At 41.7% G+C, this 14,417-nt stretch overlaps 1 pseudogene; it reads left to right on the forward strand.

The window, feature by feature from the left end:
• Positions 1 to 1,363: 1,363 nt before the first annotated feature.
• Positions 1,364 to 10,741, forward strand: LOC118887811 (annotated as a pseudogene).
• The last annotated feature ends 3,676 nt before the right edge of the window (positions 10,742 to 14,417 follow it).

Consider the following 14,417-nt stretch of genomic DNA (forward strand, 5'->3'; position numbering starts at 1 on the left):
TGGATTTAAAAATCTGATACTAAGCAAAATTAAAAGACACACCAGGAAATATATTTTTCATAGATATGTCAGAAGATGGATGTTCTTAATACATAAAGGGATTTTGAAAACTCAATAGGAAAAAAGATGAATACCCCAAAAGGAAAAAAATAGATAAATAACACAGGTTTTTGTACAAAAGTTTTCCTACTAATTATAATAAAGAAAAACTGGAAACAGTCTAAATCCAAAGCAAAGAATAGTTTTTGTCTTAACCATGACACAGTCATATCACATAGTCATTGATAATCATTTCATAGTATTTAATGATAAGGTGTTTGTAATAAAAGAGGAAAAAAGAACGAAAACTTTCAGAATTCCAGTTTTATGTCTTGTTTTTCAAAAAAAAAAAAGACATTTATAGATAGACGATAAGTAGGCTAGACGGAAATGTACCCAAAAGTTAACAGCAGTTATCCCTGAATGTAGGTTAATAATTTTATTTCTCCTTTACTCTTTTATGTTTTTCTGAATTTCTACAATAAGCACATTATTTTCTAATTTAGAAAAAAAATGTTTAATCTATGATGCAACAAAACAGCAAATTCAGGGTTTTACATTCAGCTCCATTAAAATTTCATTTTAACACCAAAGTGATAAAATCTTCACTAAAATAAATTTTCGAAGGTTATTAAAAACAGCCTTTATTATTCTGCAACCGTTTCTCCATAACACCATCTGTCTCACTCAATTGTTGATTAACCTACCTAAATTCTCAACTATTCATTAAATGTCTTGAGGACGGGCATCTAGTCAAATTTACTCCCAACACCCAATACCATAATAGGTGTTCAGGAGATGCAGGTTGAACCGAGGGCAAGAATTGAGAGAGCATCATTCTGGAAGAAATTGAGCAAGAGGCAATAGAAAGTGCGGTGGGGGGCCTTGAAGGATGGGTAGCCATGGACTATTTATAGGTTCATTCATCTATAGAGTGAACGTGCTAGGTCTCGAATGCTGTGCTGACACTGAAGTTCCTGAGTTAAACAGGACCCAGAGCCTCGCAGCTTAGGAATCAAGGCAGACACGCCAACAAATGATGGGGACAAAATAACAGAGCTGAAACAGGAGCACAAAGGAAGAAGCTGTTCATCCTGCTGGCGCTGGAGGGCAGAAAGAGAAGCAGGGAGAAGGGACAGGACCATGAGGACAGTCTTAGAGGGACACAGAGAGGGAAGGCAGTGATCAAAACCAAGGCTGGGATGCTGTAAGGAGAGTTGGGTTTGGGAAACTGCACATTCAAGAATATCAAAGAACTCCACATACATCCCCATCGCCCACGCCCACACAGAGCTCACAGGTGGGGAGCCAAGGCACCGGGAACATGCATGCCTTCTCAGGAGGGCTCATCCTGCACGTGGACCTGTGTGGGTATCCCAGCAACTGAGCCATCACTGTCTGCCTGTGACCAAGGTCTTGGACCTCAATATCCAGCTCTGCAGGAATCCTGTTTCCCCACACGCTGGCTGGGGTACATGTCCAGCTCTATGTGGGAAATATTTTTAACCTTGAGAAGAGGCATTTCTGAAGCTGAGGAGCCCATAACATGCCATCTGCATCACAATTCCATCACGTCCTGGTGATAAAGGATGAGTCTCTTTTCCTGCATGGCTCCCTGGTGTTAAATGGGATTACGCTCCCTGGTAAACTGGTGGACCGTTTCCCAAGGAATGTCCTGAAAACACACACAGTCTCTTGCATACAGGAAAGGGTTTTTTTCCATCCAGGAAATGCCAGTATCTCCCTCTGAGTCGTTGTTGCCGGCTCGGATCTGGAATGCATTATTTGAAAATGGGCAAATGTAAATTAATGTCATCTTCAAGTTGAGCTTCTCAGCAAGGTAACAAAATGCTGACATCAGCCTGAAAGTCAAATTAGGCTCTGTGTGATGTGGTGTGACCTGAGGTGTTGACACTCTGGCCGGGTGCCTTTCGAGCTTCAGGAAAGCACGTGATGGGAACAGAGCTCGTGACTTCAGCTGCTTCCAAGAATGCCCCTGGACAGTGAAGAATCCTTAGTGAGCAAATCTGTGATGTTGCTTCAGCCTCTTCCAGGAAATGTGCATGATGCATTCATTCTTCACACCATGACTGAGTATTTACAACATGTCTGACACTGGGATGGGTACTTGGGGGCAGCTGGTGACCTCCAGCAGATGTAGATCCGGCCAACAAAATCTCCCTGGGACCACTGTGGCTAGCTACCACCCCAGAGCTCTCCTCCCTTTCCTGGCCGAGTTGGTTTTACCATGTGCTTTCCCTTCCTCACCTCCCAGTCACCCCTCAGTCCGCTGCAGGCTGCCTCTGCCTCACCTCTCCGTGGAAACCTCCTCCACAGAGGTTACCAGAAATCTCTGCACCGTCCAACCCATTGATGGGGCTCATCCTTCTGGTGACCCAACCTCCTTCCAATGTTCACACTGTTGATGCATCACTCCTTTCTGAAATTCTTCTCTCTCTTGCCTTGTGTCACTGTTCCCTTATGGTTTTCACCAACCTCTCTGACATATAATTCTCCCGAAGGCCATTGAAGACCTCCCCATTTCCTACAACTATAGAATCCAAGCTTCTTGGCATGAAAGACCTCTTGGGATCCAGCTCCCACCAGCCTCTCCAGACTGGCTCCCTCTCCCCACACCTAATGCCACAGCAACTCAAAATCATGTGTGGTATCCCTCCAAAGACCACGCTACCCCACATACGTGCTGTGTGCCTGCTTCTCCCTAGAATACCTTTCTCCAGCCCACCTGGCCACCCACCTGGTGAACCGGGACCCTGTTTCAGAACCTGGTCAGTTGTCACTTTCTTGGTGAGGTCTTCCCTGGCCAGCTCTCCATGACTTACTCCAGAAAAAGCCATCTACCCTTCCTCTGGGCTACCTCTACTGTCTGCACTCAGCTCCACTATCGCACGGGTCACACTGTCTTGTCATGGTTTCTGCGTCTGTCTTACCAGGTTCTAAACTTCTTGAGGCTAGAGATTACGTCTCAGTGCTCTCTCTATCGCTGCTCCATGAGCAGTGCCCGGCACTTAATTGAATTTTGAAAAATATTTATTGAAAAACCAAAAGGAGCGCTTGGTATAAGGGAGATGTGATAAACACAATAATGCCTTCCCCCAAAGATGTCCCCGTCTTAATCCCCGGAAGCTGTGAATATGTTACGTCGCATGGCAAAGGGAATTAAGGTTGCAGATGTGATTGAAGTTAAGGGCTTTGAAATGGGGAGATTATTCTGGATTATCCGGGTGGACCCAAAAAATCATGTGAATCCTTAAAATTGTAGAAGCTTCCCCAGCTGTGGTAAAAGAGAGATGTAGCAATGGAAGAAGGCTCCAGAAAAAGGCAGTGTGGCTGGCTTTGAAGATGGAAGAAGAGGACACAAACCAAGGAATGTGGGCCTCCTCCAGAAGCTGGGAAAGGCAAGGAAATTGATTCCCCACTTGGGCCTCCAGAAGGAACACAGACACGTTGATTTTAGCCCAGTGAGACCTATGTTGGATTCCTAACCTCCAGACCTGTAAAGTAATACTTTTGTGTTATTTTAAGCCACTAAGTTTGCGGTTGTTTGTTACAGCAGCAGTAGAAAAGTTAGTACAAAAAAAAAAAAGGGAGTTCATGCACAAATATAATAACAAAAAAGAGAAAGTGAACAGTACCATCAAAGAGATGAAAATAGATGCCAGTGGGGTTCAGTGAGGGGAAAGGGTACTTTCAGCTGAGGGACTGGGTCACACTTTCTGGAAAAGATGACAGTGGAGCTGACTTTTGAGCGATTTGGATTTCAGACACAAGGCAATGGGGGACCCAAGTGCTGTAGCTAGAGAGAGAAGCAAGGAGAAAAGCACAGAGACCAGGGGTCCCAAGAACAGGTACGGGTGCAAAGGGAGGCTTGGAAACCAGAGGGAAGGACTTCCTTGTGTCCAGGCTCCTCAGACTCTGCCCAGCGGGGGGTGCGCCCCATTCCTCAGGAAGGCTGGCACACACCCAGCCTCAGCCCTCAGCCCACAGCCCAGACTCCAATTTTCTCCCTGATTCAAATAAGCATGAATCCACTGAGGACCACCCTCCCCAACACTGCAAGCCCCTGGACAGGGGTTGGCATTTATAGCCTGGCTGGGCGATGAGACTTACCCACAGGAAGTAATTAGAAAACAGAACAAGACAATGCACAGTGAAAGAGCCAATGGGAATATCACTGAGAGCCAATGGTATATTTTAAGTAATAAAAGCAATGGGAGGCAGATGAAGAAACATCACTGTTGGCTGGTTTTTTGGGGGACAGTTTTATGGAGGACGTGGGACTTGAGACGGGCTCTGAAGAAAAAGAAGCTTCTCCCTAGAAGGAATGATGTGGGATCTCTTGCTAAAACCCACTTTGAGCTCTTGCTATTGGCAGTTTCTAGAGGTGATGGCGGAAACCTGAAAGAAGAATGATATTCACCCTCCATGGTGCCCCTCAGGCAAAATTCGGACCGTGGCAGAGCATCCTTTCTGAGCTGCTGGCAGCCACCTGGGAAGAAATGATCCACTTGGAGCACGTTGCCCTGTTTTCGTCTCGGAAGCACAGCCAGGAAAGAGGTCTCATCACTGGGCACTCGGGTGGCCCTTCCAGGCTCTGCTTGGAGGCTGAATTAGGAACAAACCAGAGGATCGCCCCAGAGCTCGTCTAGGGAGGGTCCAGGGTCCCCCTCCAGCGCAGGGTCCCAGCCTCCTTCGGCAGTGCAAAGGGCAACCCCACGGTCCAGAAAAAAGACAGGATTGCCCAGGAAGTGAGTTAGCAAGTGAGCATGGAGTAAGCCCAGGCCCTGCAATATCTGAGCATGAGTGGTGGGTGTGGGTCACAGATTTCTCTGACATGGTGTCACTGGTCTGTCCACGAGATGGAAGGCTTAATATCCTGTTGGTCGAGTTATACCAAAGGGCTCCTAGCTTTTCTTTATTCTATTTTTTGTCGTGGTGAAAATTTTGTTTTGTTTTACACTGATAGATAAAGAGACTTACATTTCACAATTTACACAGTGATGTCATGTGCATTTGAGAGTCGGGGCATGTGTCCTGCTGCTGTAATTTTTTTCCCATCTGGAAAGATGAGGGGGGCGCATTCACACCCCCTGCAACCGTGGCCTTCCAATGTTATGGTTTGCCTGCTGGCGCTCCAGCGCACCACCCAGCCCACTAAGGGTGGTAAATCATTATCTTGGGTGAGTACCATTAAAAACTAAAACCAGCTGTGCTAAGGGCCCCCAGGGTACAGAAGGATGGACCCCCCTCACCTTGGCCATGCTAATACATCTCCTTCCAAATCTCCTTGAGAAGGCAAAACCCTGAGCTCTGGGAAGAGGCCGGCTGACTCAAGACACGAAGAAGGGCTTTTCAAAAGTGGCACGAGAAGCGGGGGCGGGTAGAAGAGGAAAGTAGGAGTCCAGTGCATAATGGTATGTTTTAAACCATGTGCCTTTTTCCAGACTGGGTTATTAAATTAATTCAGAACTTATGCTTACACTTAAAAGATTTCTGTCATATTTTATGAACACGATGATCTCAGAGTAATTTGCACTGGAAATGTGTCACATTAAATCAGGGGCACTAATAAACTTTATGACTTAAACTCCACATGGATCAGACGTGGCAGATAAACCATCCTATTTTTGCACTCATATTCATGCCATTGAAATACAGTTCCTCCTATGGGAAAACATAAATAAATTTGATAACATTCCATCTGCCCCAACATAAATGCACCTGTCGGGCATTACCTGTCCGTCCTGCTCCTCCATACCGAAGCTTGTGATGCTGGGGGGACGGGTTGACCCAGGCAGAGATATTTCTTCAGGATTTTAAAACACTTTGTCTCCTATGGGCTTATGACCTTCCATTCACTCTGGCACAGCCTTTGTGCTGGGCTGTGTGTAACTGTTCAGAAGTGTTTTACAGGTACAAATGCGGTATAAAAAGTGCTGGATGGTGAGTTATGACACCTGAGTTCTTCTGGTTCTGCTTCTGGCTGACTCTGTGATCTGAGCACAAATCAGACAGGACGGTGCAATAGAAAGAACCCAGGCACTGGAATCAAAGGTTAATTTCCATTTAACAGATGTTTTTTGAAAGCCTAACGTGATCCAGGCCCTGTGCAAGGCACTAGAAATACAAGAATGAATAAGAATTCAACTAGAACTCCAACAGCGTTATTTGGGAAACTAAATTAAATTATTATAAAATTCGTGTTGATCTGTACACGTCTATAGAAATACTTTGTAATTTTTTTGTTTGTTTTGTTTGTTTTAATTTTTATTGGAATATAGTTGATTTACAATGTTGTGTTAGCTTTAGGTGCATAGCAAAGTGATTCAGTTATACATAATGTATATATATTCTTTTTTAGATTCTTTTCCATGACTTTTTAAAATTCATATAAATAAATAAGTGTCTTAGACTAGCCAAGAAAATTCAGAAGAGTGAGGAGGGACTTGCCTCACCAGATATTAAATACAAAATCAATACATTCAAAGTGTTGTGGTGTAACCAAGCTTGCATGCAAACTTCCAGCCAACAAACCTGTGGATGTGGGAGTTGGGGTGAAAAGAAGGGAAACGATTGAAAGTCTGTATTCGGAACACGTGGACTTCCCAGGAGTCCTCACCAACACGAGCAGCCAAGCGTCTGCCTTCCCTATTACTCAAGGAAGCTAGAAGTCTTTTCTCTGAAAAAAAATTAAACCAAGGAGATTCTAAATTCAGGAAGATGGGTTCATCAAAGCACAAGAGCTAGGCAAACAGTGAAAATAAGAGAATTCCATGAAAGTCTACTCTTTACATATGAAGGACCCTCCACCTTTTCCTGCTCTGTTTCCAAAATGCAAGCAGCCAAGTACACCCTCACATACATCAACAGAATTCTAAAGCAGGAGACTGGATGGCACTTCTCTGGTAGGAAAAAAAAAAAAAAAAGACCCCCCACATACTGACACTGGAGGGATACAGTGAAAAGGGTCACTGGCAACCTGATCCTCGTCTCCCAGTAAATCCCCTCCCCCAGTCAAAAACAACTCCAATTAAACATAGACAGAGAGCTTTAAGGAAATCATCAGACCCTTAAGGAAATCCTTTTCATAGAAGATACAATGGAAAGTAAACATGAGAAAAAGAATTTGAAAGGAAAATAGACAAGGCCGTAATATTCTCAGAAAGATAACATGATTTTTTCATCCATAAAGCAAAAGTAAAATGCTATTTAAAAGGTATTAGTGCTATTAATGCCCAACTTGAAAACAAGAAAGAGATCTTAGAAATTAAAATTGATAACCAAAATAACATTATTCAAAATGATTAAAATTAAAAAGTAAGGAAGTCTCCCATAAATTATAATGAAATGACAATAAAGTAGCAAATAGAGGGACTTCCCTGGCAGTCCAGTTAAGACTCCAAGCTTCCACTGCCGGGGGCATGGGTTTGATCCTGGTCAGGGAGCTAAGATCCTGCATGCCATGCAGCATGGCCAAAAAAAAAAAAGTAGAAAATAGAAGTAAAAAAGATATGAAGACTTGTTGTAAACCCAAAGAATAAGAATCTAAATACTAAGAATTTCATAAGAATAGAAAAGAAAAATTCACTGGAAGGAAATTATTGATGGAAAAATTAAATAAAATTTTATAGAACTAAAGGACATGAGGGTTCTCCGAGTGACTAGAATAGTGAATGAAAAAAAAAAATCCACATCTAGGAAGATCATTGTGAAATTTCAAACAATAAGATAAAGAGATAATCCATAAAAAGTCCATGGGTCAAGGTAGAGGTGGAGGGAACAGGTGCATATAAAGAAATGGGAATCAGAATGGATCAAACTTCTCAAAAGAAATCCTAGATGTCAAATGATGGTGGATCAATGTCTTAAAAGTTATGAAGGGAACACAAAAATCAGTTGCATTACCATACACTAACAATGAACAAACTGAAAAAGAAATGAAGAAAACATTTTCATTTACAATAACATTAAAAAGAATGAAATACTTAGGAATAAACTTAACCAAGGAGGCAAAAGACTTGTATACTAAAAGCTACAAAACATTACTAAAAGAAATTAAAGAAGACACAGAAATGGAAAGATGTTCCTGTTCATGGATTAGAAGACTTAATATTGGTAAGATGCCAATACTACTCAAAGCCATCTACAGATTCAGGGCAATCTACTAAAATCCCAACAATGTTTTTGCAGAAATAGAAAAATTCATCCTATATTCATATAGAATCTTAGGGGACCCTGAAAAGCCAAAACAATCTTGTAAAAGAATAACAAAGTTGGAGAAGGTCTCACACATCCTGATTTCAACACATACTACAAAGCTATGATAATCAAAACAGTGTGGCACTGGCATAAAAACAGACATATAGACCAACGGAATAGAACAGAGTGCCCAGAAATAAACCCTAGCATGTGCTCAAATGACTTTTGACAAAGAGGCCAAGACCATTCAACAGTCTTCAGCAAGTATTGCTGGGAAAACAGCCACATGCAAAAGAATGAAGTTCTTTACCTTACACCATATACCAAAATTAACTCAAATAGATGAAAGACCTAAATGAAAGAACTAAAACTATAGAATTCTTAGAAGAAAACATAGGGAGAAATATTCATGACACTGGATTTGGCAATGGGTTCTTGTCTATGACATCAAAAACACAGGCAAAAAAAGAAAAAATAGATAAGTTGGGCTTCATCAAAAATTTAAATTTTGTGCATCAAAGAACACTATCACCAGAATGAAAAGAAAACCTATGGAATAAGGGAAAATATTTGGAAATCATATATCTGATAAAGGATTGATATTCAGAATATATGAAGAATCCCTACAACTCAACAACAAAAAAACAAACACCCCACTTAAAAAATTGGCAAAGGACTTGTATAGACATTTCTCCAAAGAAGATATACAAATGGCCAATAAGCATTTGAAAAGATGCTCAATATCACTAATCATTAGAGAAATGCAAATCAAAACCACAATGAGATACCACTTCACACCCATTAGGATGGGCTGTATAAAATAAATCTTAAAAAAGCAGAAAAAAAAAGTGTTGGCAAGAACATGGAGAAATTGGGACCTTTGTGCATTGCTGGTGGGAATGTAAAATGGTACAGCTGCTATTAAAAAACAGTATGGCATTCCTCAAAAAATTAAATACAATTACTATGTGATCTAGTAATTCCACTTCTAGATATATACTCAAAAGAAGTGAGCTCTCCGGGCTAGATGGCGGTGGGGTGAGGCTGGTGTGACGTTAGTGCAGCCGTGCCTTTCTCGGCAAGATCTCTCCACTTTGGATGTTACCAAGTTGAGGCCACTTTCACATGAAGTTATAAGCAGACAAGCCACAGTTAATATAGGTACAATTGGTCATGTAGCTCATGGGAAATCTACAGTTGTAAAAGCTATTTCTGGAGTTCACACTGTCAGGTTCAAAAATGAACTAGAAAGTAATATTACAATCAGTCTTGGCTATGCTAATGCTAAGATTTATAAACTTGAGGACCCAAGTTGTCCTCGGCCAGAATGTTATAGATCCTGTGGAAGTAGCACACTGATGAGTTTCCTACAGACATTCCAGGGACCAAAGGGAACTTCAAATTAGTCAGACATGTTTCCTCTGTTGACTGTCCTGGCCACGATATTTTGATGGCTACTATGCTGAACGGTGCCGCAGTGATGGATGCAGCTCTTCTGTTGATAGCTGGAAACGAGTCTTGTCCTCAACCACAGACTCCTGAACACCTGACTGCTATAGAGATCATGAAACTGAAGCCTATTTTGATTCTACAAAATAAAATTGGTTTGGTAAAAGAAAGCCAGGCTAAAGAACAGTATGAACAGATCCTTGCATTTGTACAAGGTACAGTAGCAGAAGGAGCTCCTATTATTCTAATTTCTGCTCAGCTAAAATACAATATTGAAGTTGTCTGTGAGTACATAGTAAAGAAAATTCCAGTGCCCCCAAGGGACTTTACTTCAGAACCCCGACTTATTATTAGATCCTTTGATGTCAACAAACCTGGCTGTGAAGTTGATGACCTTAAGGGGGATGTAGATGGTGGTAGTATTCTAAAAGGAGTATTAAAGGTGGGCCAGGAGATAGAAGTCAGACCTGGTACTGTTCCAAAAATAGTGAAGGAAAACTCATGTGAAAACCCACCTTTTCCAAAATTGTATTGCTTTTTGCAGAGCATAATGATCTTCAATATGCTACTCCAGGAGGGCTTATTGGAGTTGGAACAAAGATTAACCCCACTTCGTGCCAGGCTGACAGAATGGTGGGGCAGGTACTTGGTGCAGTTGGAGCTTTACCTGAGATCTTCACAGAACTGGAAATTTCCTATTTCTTGCTTAGACGGCTTCTAGGTGTACGCACTGAAGGAGACAAGAAAGCAGCAAAAGTGCAAAAGCTGTCTAAGAATGAAGTGCTTATGGTGGACATAGGATTCCTGTCGACAGGAGGAAGAGTTAGTGCAGTCAAGGCTGATTTGGGCAAAATCTCAAAAGTAGGAGAAAAAATTGCCCTTAGCCGAAGAGTTGAGAAACACTGCCATTTAATTGGTTGGGGTCAAATAAGAAGAGGAGTGACAATCAAGCCAACAGTAGATGATGACTGAAGAATTAAATAACAGATTTGGATGAAGTCGGAATTTCTCTTAAAAACCTAGGGGTATATTTTCAAAGCAACAGTGAGGACAGCTCATTACCTTAGGAGTAGCTGTAAGATTATTATCATTTTTTGGTGATGCAAATTTAACCTCTAGTACTAAAATAAGGTCTACAATAAAAGTAAAAATTGGCATAATGTTGGATTGAATCTACATTTTACCAGAAATTAATCATTCCCAAATAATGTCTAATTTATACATCAATGAAGGTTTGAAAGGAAACTGCTGCAACCAGCCTTTGCTGTAGCACACATACCACTGAACCTGTTTGAAATAAAATTTTTCTTCTTATTTAAAAATAAAAATAATAAGGAAGTGAAAGCAGGGACCCAAAGAGATATTTCTATACCCATGTTCACAGCAGCATTATTCACTATAGCTAAAAGGTGGAAATGACCCAACTGTTCATCAACAGATGAATGGATAAACAAAATGTGGTATGGCCGTATAGTAAAATCCTATTCAGCAATAAAAAGGAACAAACTACTGTTATCTGCAACAATATGGATGAATCTCAAAAAATATGTTAAAGAAGCCAACATAAAAGAGTAAATATTATATGATCCCATTTTAAGATATTTCTAAAGAGGGCAAATCTCTAGAAACAGAAAGTAGATCAGTGGTTGCCTGAGACTAAGGCAGGGAGTGGAGGTTGGCTCTAAATGGGCACCGGGAGACTTTGGGGTGATGCAAATGTTCTAAAACTGGATTGTAGTGATGGTTGCACAACTGTATAAATTTACTAAACTCATCAAACTGTACACTTAAAATCAGTGAACTTTATGGTAGGTAAATTATACCCCAATAAATCTGTTTTATTAAAAAAAAAAAAAAAAGGTGGTGTTGGTTATTCCTCCCCACACTTACTGTATGACCCAAAGAGATTTGTTCTGAAATCCTGAAAGTGAGCAGGTGAGGCCGGCAAACTGAAAAAGATGAAATTGTCCGCTGAAGTACTTTATGACACCGAAAGAAGGAATTGCAGTCTTTAGGGGCTACTTGGTCACAATCTAAGGAGATGGAAATAAGGTGGAACCAGAGTTCCTCTCCCTGCAAAGGGAAGATCTTGGGCAGCAAAGCCCCGTGAAAGTGCCAGGCACTGTTTCCCATCGTCCAACTGGGACATCAGAATCCCAGGGAGACAGACCGTGTTTCTCCATCTCCCGACATGGAGAAGAAAAGAGGGAAGAGTTATTACCATCAGGTGGTTGGAGGAGAGGAGCAGGGCTGGATCTGTGTGTGTGTGTGTGTGTGTGTGTGTGTGTGTGTGTACGAATGCACCAGCACGCAGTTAAATCCCTAAACAAGAACAGACCCATTTGTATGTATGACATAAAATACGAAGTTTCATTACAATCATATCACAATTATATTACATATTTTTAATTATAGGGAAATGATAAGAAGGCAATACACTCAAATGCTGGACTCTTGGTTGGTTGCTCATTTTTAACTGAAATGAAAAAACTTGTTTTAAAAACTTCCCTTTTTACACGGGTTGGCCTTCATACATATTAGCAGGCAGCAACTGCACAGAGAAAGTCTCTTTGTCTGGAAAGGTAAGTGCTTAATTCAAGCTTTTGTGTCATGAAATTAATTCTAATATAAATAAGATTTTAAAGGATAAAAGCAGTCTGGAATGTTAATGTAAAAATGTGCACTGTTACTGAAAGAACAGACTTATTAGAAAACAAGGAAACAAATTAAAAACCCTTGCACTGGGTTCAAATGAAAACTTTTACCAGCTTCATTAGTTTGAGAGTGAATGTCCTTTATCCCTCCAGAGCCAACCATGTGGTTCTTGCTGCCATTGTCGTTGTTTAGTATGTCAGAAGGTGAGGAAGAAAGACCAAAAAGGCAGAAGATAACTCTGGGCAGAGAAAAACACCTAAATAACACAGGTCTCCAGAAATAATTCTTTTGCTTGTATTTCCAGAATGGCTGGTTCTGTAATCAGATTAGCCAAATATTTATAGAATTTCTACTTTCCCACTATGCTTTACAGACATAAACAGTGTGATTCGTTTGTGTGGAAAAGTTCATTGAGGTCAAGGGTAGGAACTGCCTTTGACTCTGCCACCTACATGTGTGCCAGCTTCTGCGTCTTTAAGACACGGAGGACCCTTCCTACCCTCAGGATTGTCTTGAGAATTGAATGGTGTAACACCTGGTAAAGCAGCTGCCACCAAGAGGCCACCCAATCAATGGTGGGTCTTTTTCCATTCCATTGCACATTTTACCCACTGTTCACCATCCTGCTCAAACATACACACACACACACACACACATCACAAGTCTTACTCTGAGAAGTTTTGCTGACATTTCCCATGGAAAAAAACAAACAGAACCATTTTCAAGAGGAAAAACTCAACAGCACACAAGATGAAGACTGTAAAGGGCACCTCTACTCCCAGTGAAGAAGGATCGGTGACTGGAAGCAGCAAAGAGACACCTATTCCCCTGTCCTCCCCCGTCTTGACAGGAATAGGAGTAGAGGACACCAGAGCACCCAAATCTGGCTAGGAATCTGCTGAGTGAAAGGCAGAGCCTAGTGGACCTGGCTGATTATGAGGTCAAGGCTGCATATTCAAGCCCCAGAAGGAGATCGATCCCGGCAGCAATCTTATTCCTGACCCTGACCTACTCACTGTGCTTCCATTGGATGGAGGAGCTATGTCTGGGGGCTGGGAGGAGTAAAGGCTCATTGCAGTCCATTCCCATCATCAGAAAAAAAATTCAAAGCATAGATCCTATTAACAGATGTCCTTTTAATATCAATACGTGAGAGGGACCACAAATAAACAGGGCTCTGGAATGTAAAGAAGAACTGTATTACTTAGATAAAACATTCAGCTGCTATAACAAAAGTCAAAATAAGAGTGGCTTAAAGATGATGGTTTATTGCTCTCTCACAGATGAATCCAAGTGCAAATAATCCAGGGCAATAAGGCAGCTCCACAATAGCAGGAAGCCAGGTTCCTTCCAGCATGTTGCTCTGAAGGCCTCAACACACGATTTCCATTCTGTAATCTCAGATGCGTTTTTGGGCCCCATTATTTTGCATACATTCCAACCAGAAGAAAGGGGAAAGAGCAAAGTCAAGCCACCACCCTTCCCTTTTGTTTAAAGATACAACTAGAAAGTCGTGCACATTACCTGAGTTCGTATCCCAGTGACTAGAACCTAGTAACAAGGAACTTAGATACCTAGCTGCAAGGGAAGCTGGGAGATGCAGTCTTATTTTGTGTGGCCACGTGCTTAGCACAATTGGGGGTGGGGGTATTTTGGTTTCCATAACAAAGTACCACAGACTGGCTGGCTTAAAACAGCAGAGATTTATTCCCTCGTAATTTCAGAAGCCCGAAGCCCAAAAATCAAGATGTTGGCAGAGTTGGTTCCCTCCAGAGGCTCTGAGGGAGAACACATCCCATTCCTCTCTCCCAGCTTCTGGGGGTTGCTGGAAATCCTTGGTGTCCTTGGCTTGTGGCTGCGTCACTCCAATTTCTCCGTCCACCATCACCTGCCCTCGGTATCTCTGTATCCAAATCTTCTTTTCCTTTCTCTTATAAGGACACCAGTCATCTTAACGTGAGGTCATACCACAGAGATTCTATTTCCAAATAGGGTCACATTCAGAGGTACCAGGGGTTAGGACTTGAACATATTTTTTGGAGGATACAAGTCAA

The sequence above is a fragment of the Balaenoptera musculus genome, chromosome 21, assembly GCF_009873245.2.
Source record: "Balaenoptera musculus isolate JJ_BM4_2016_0621 chromosome 21, mBalMus1.pri.v3, whole genome shotgun sequence".
NCBI lineage: Eukaryota > Metazoa > Chordata > Mammalia > Artiodactyla > Balaenopteridae > Balaenoptera > Balaenoptera musculus.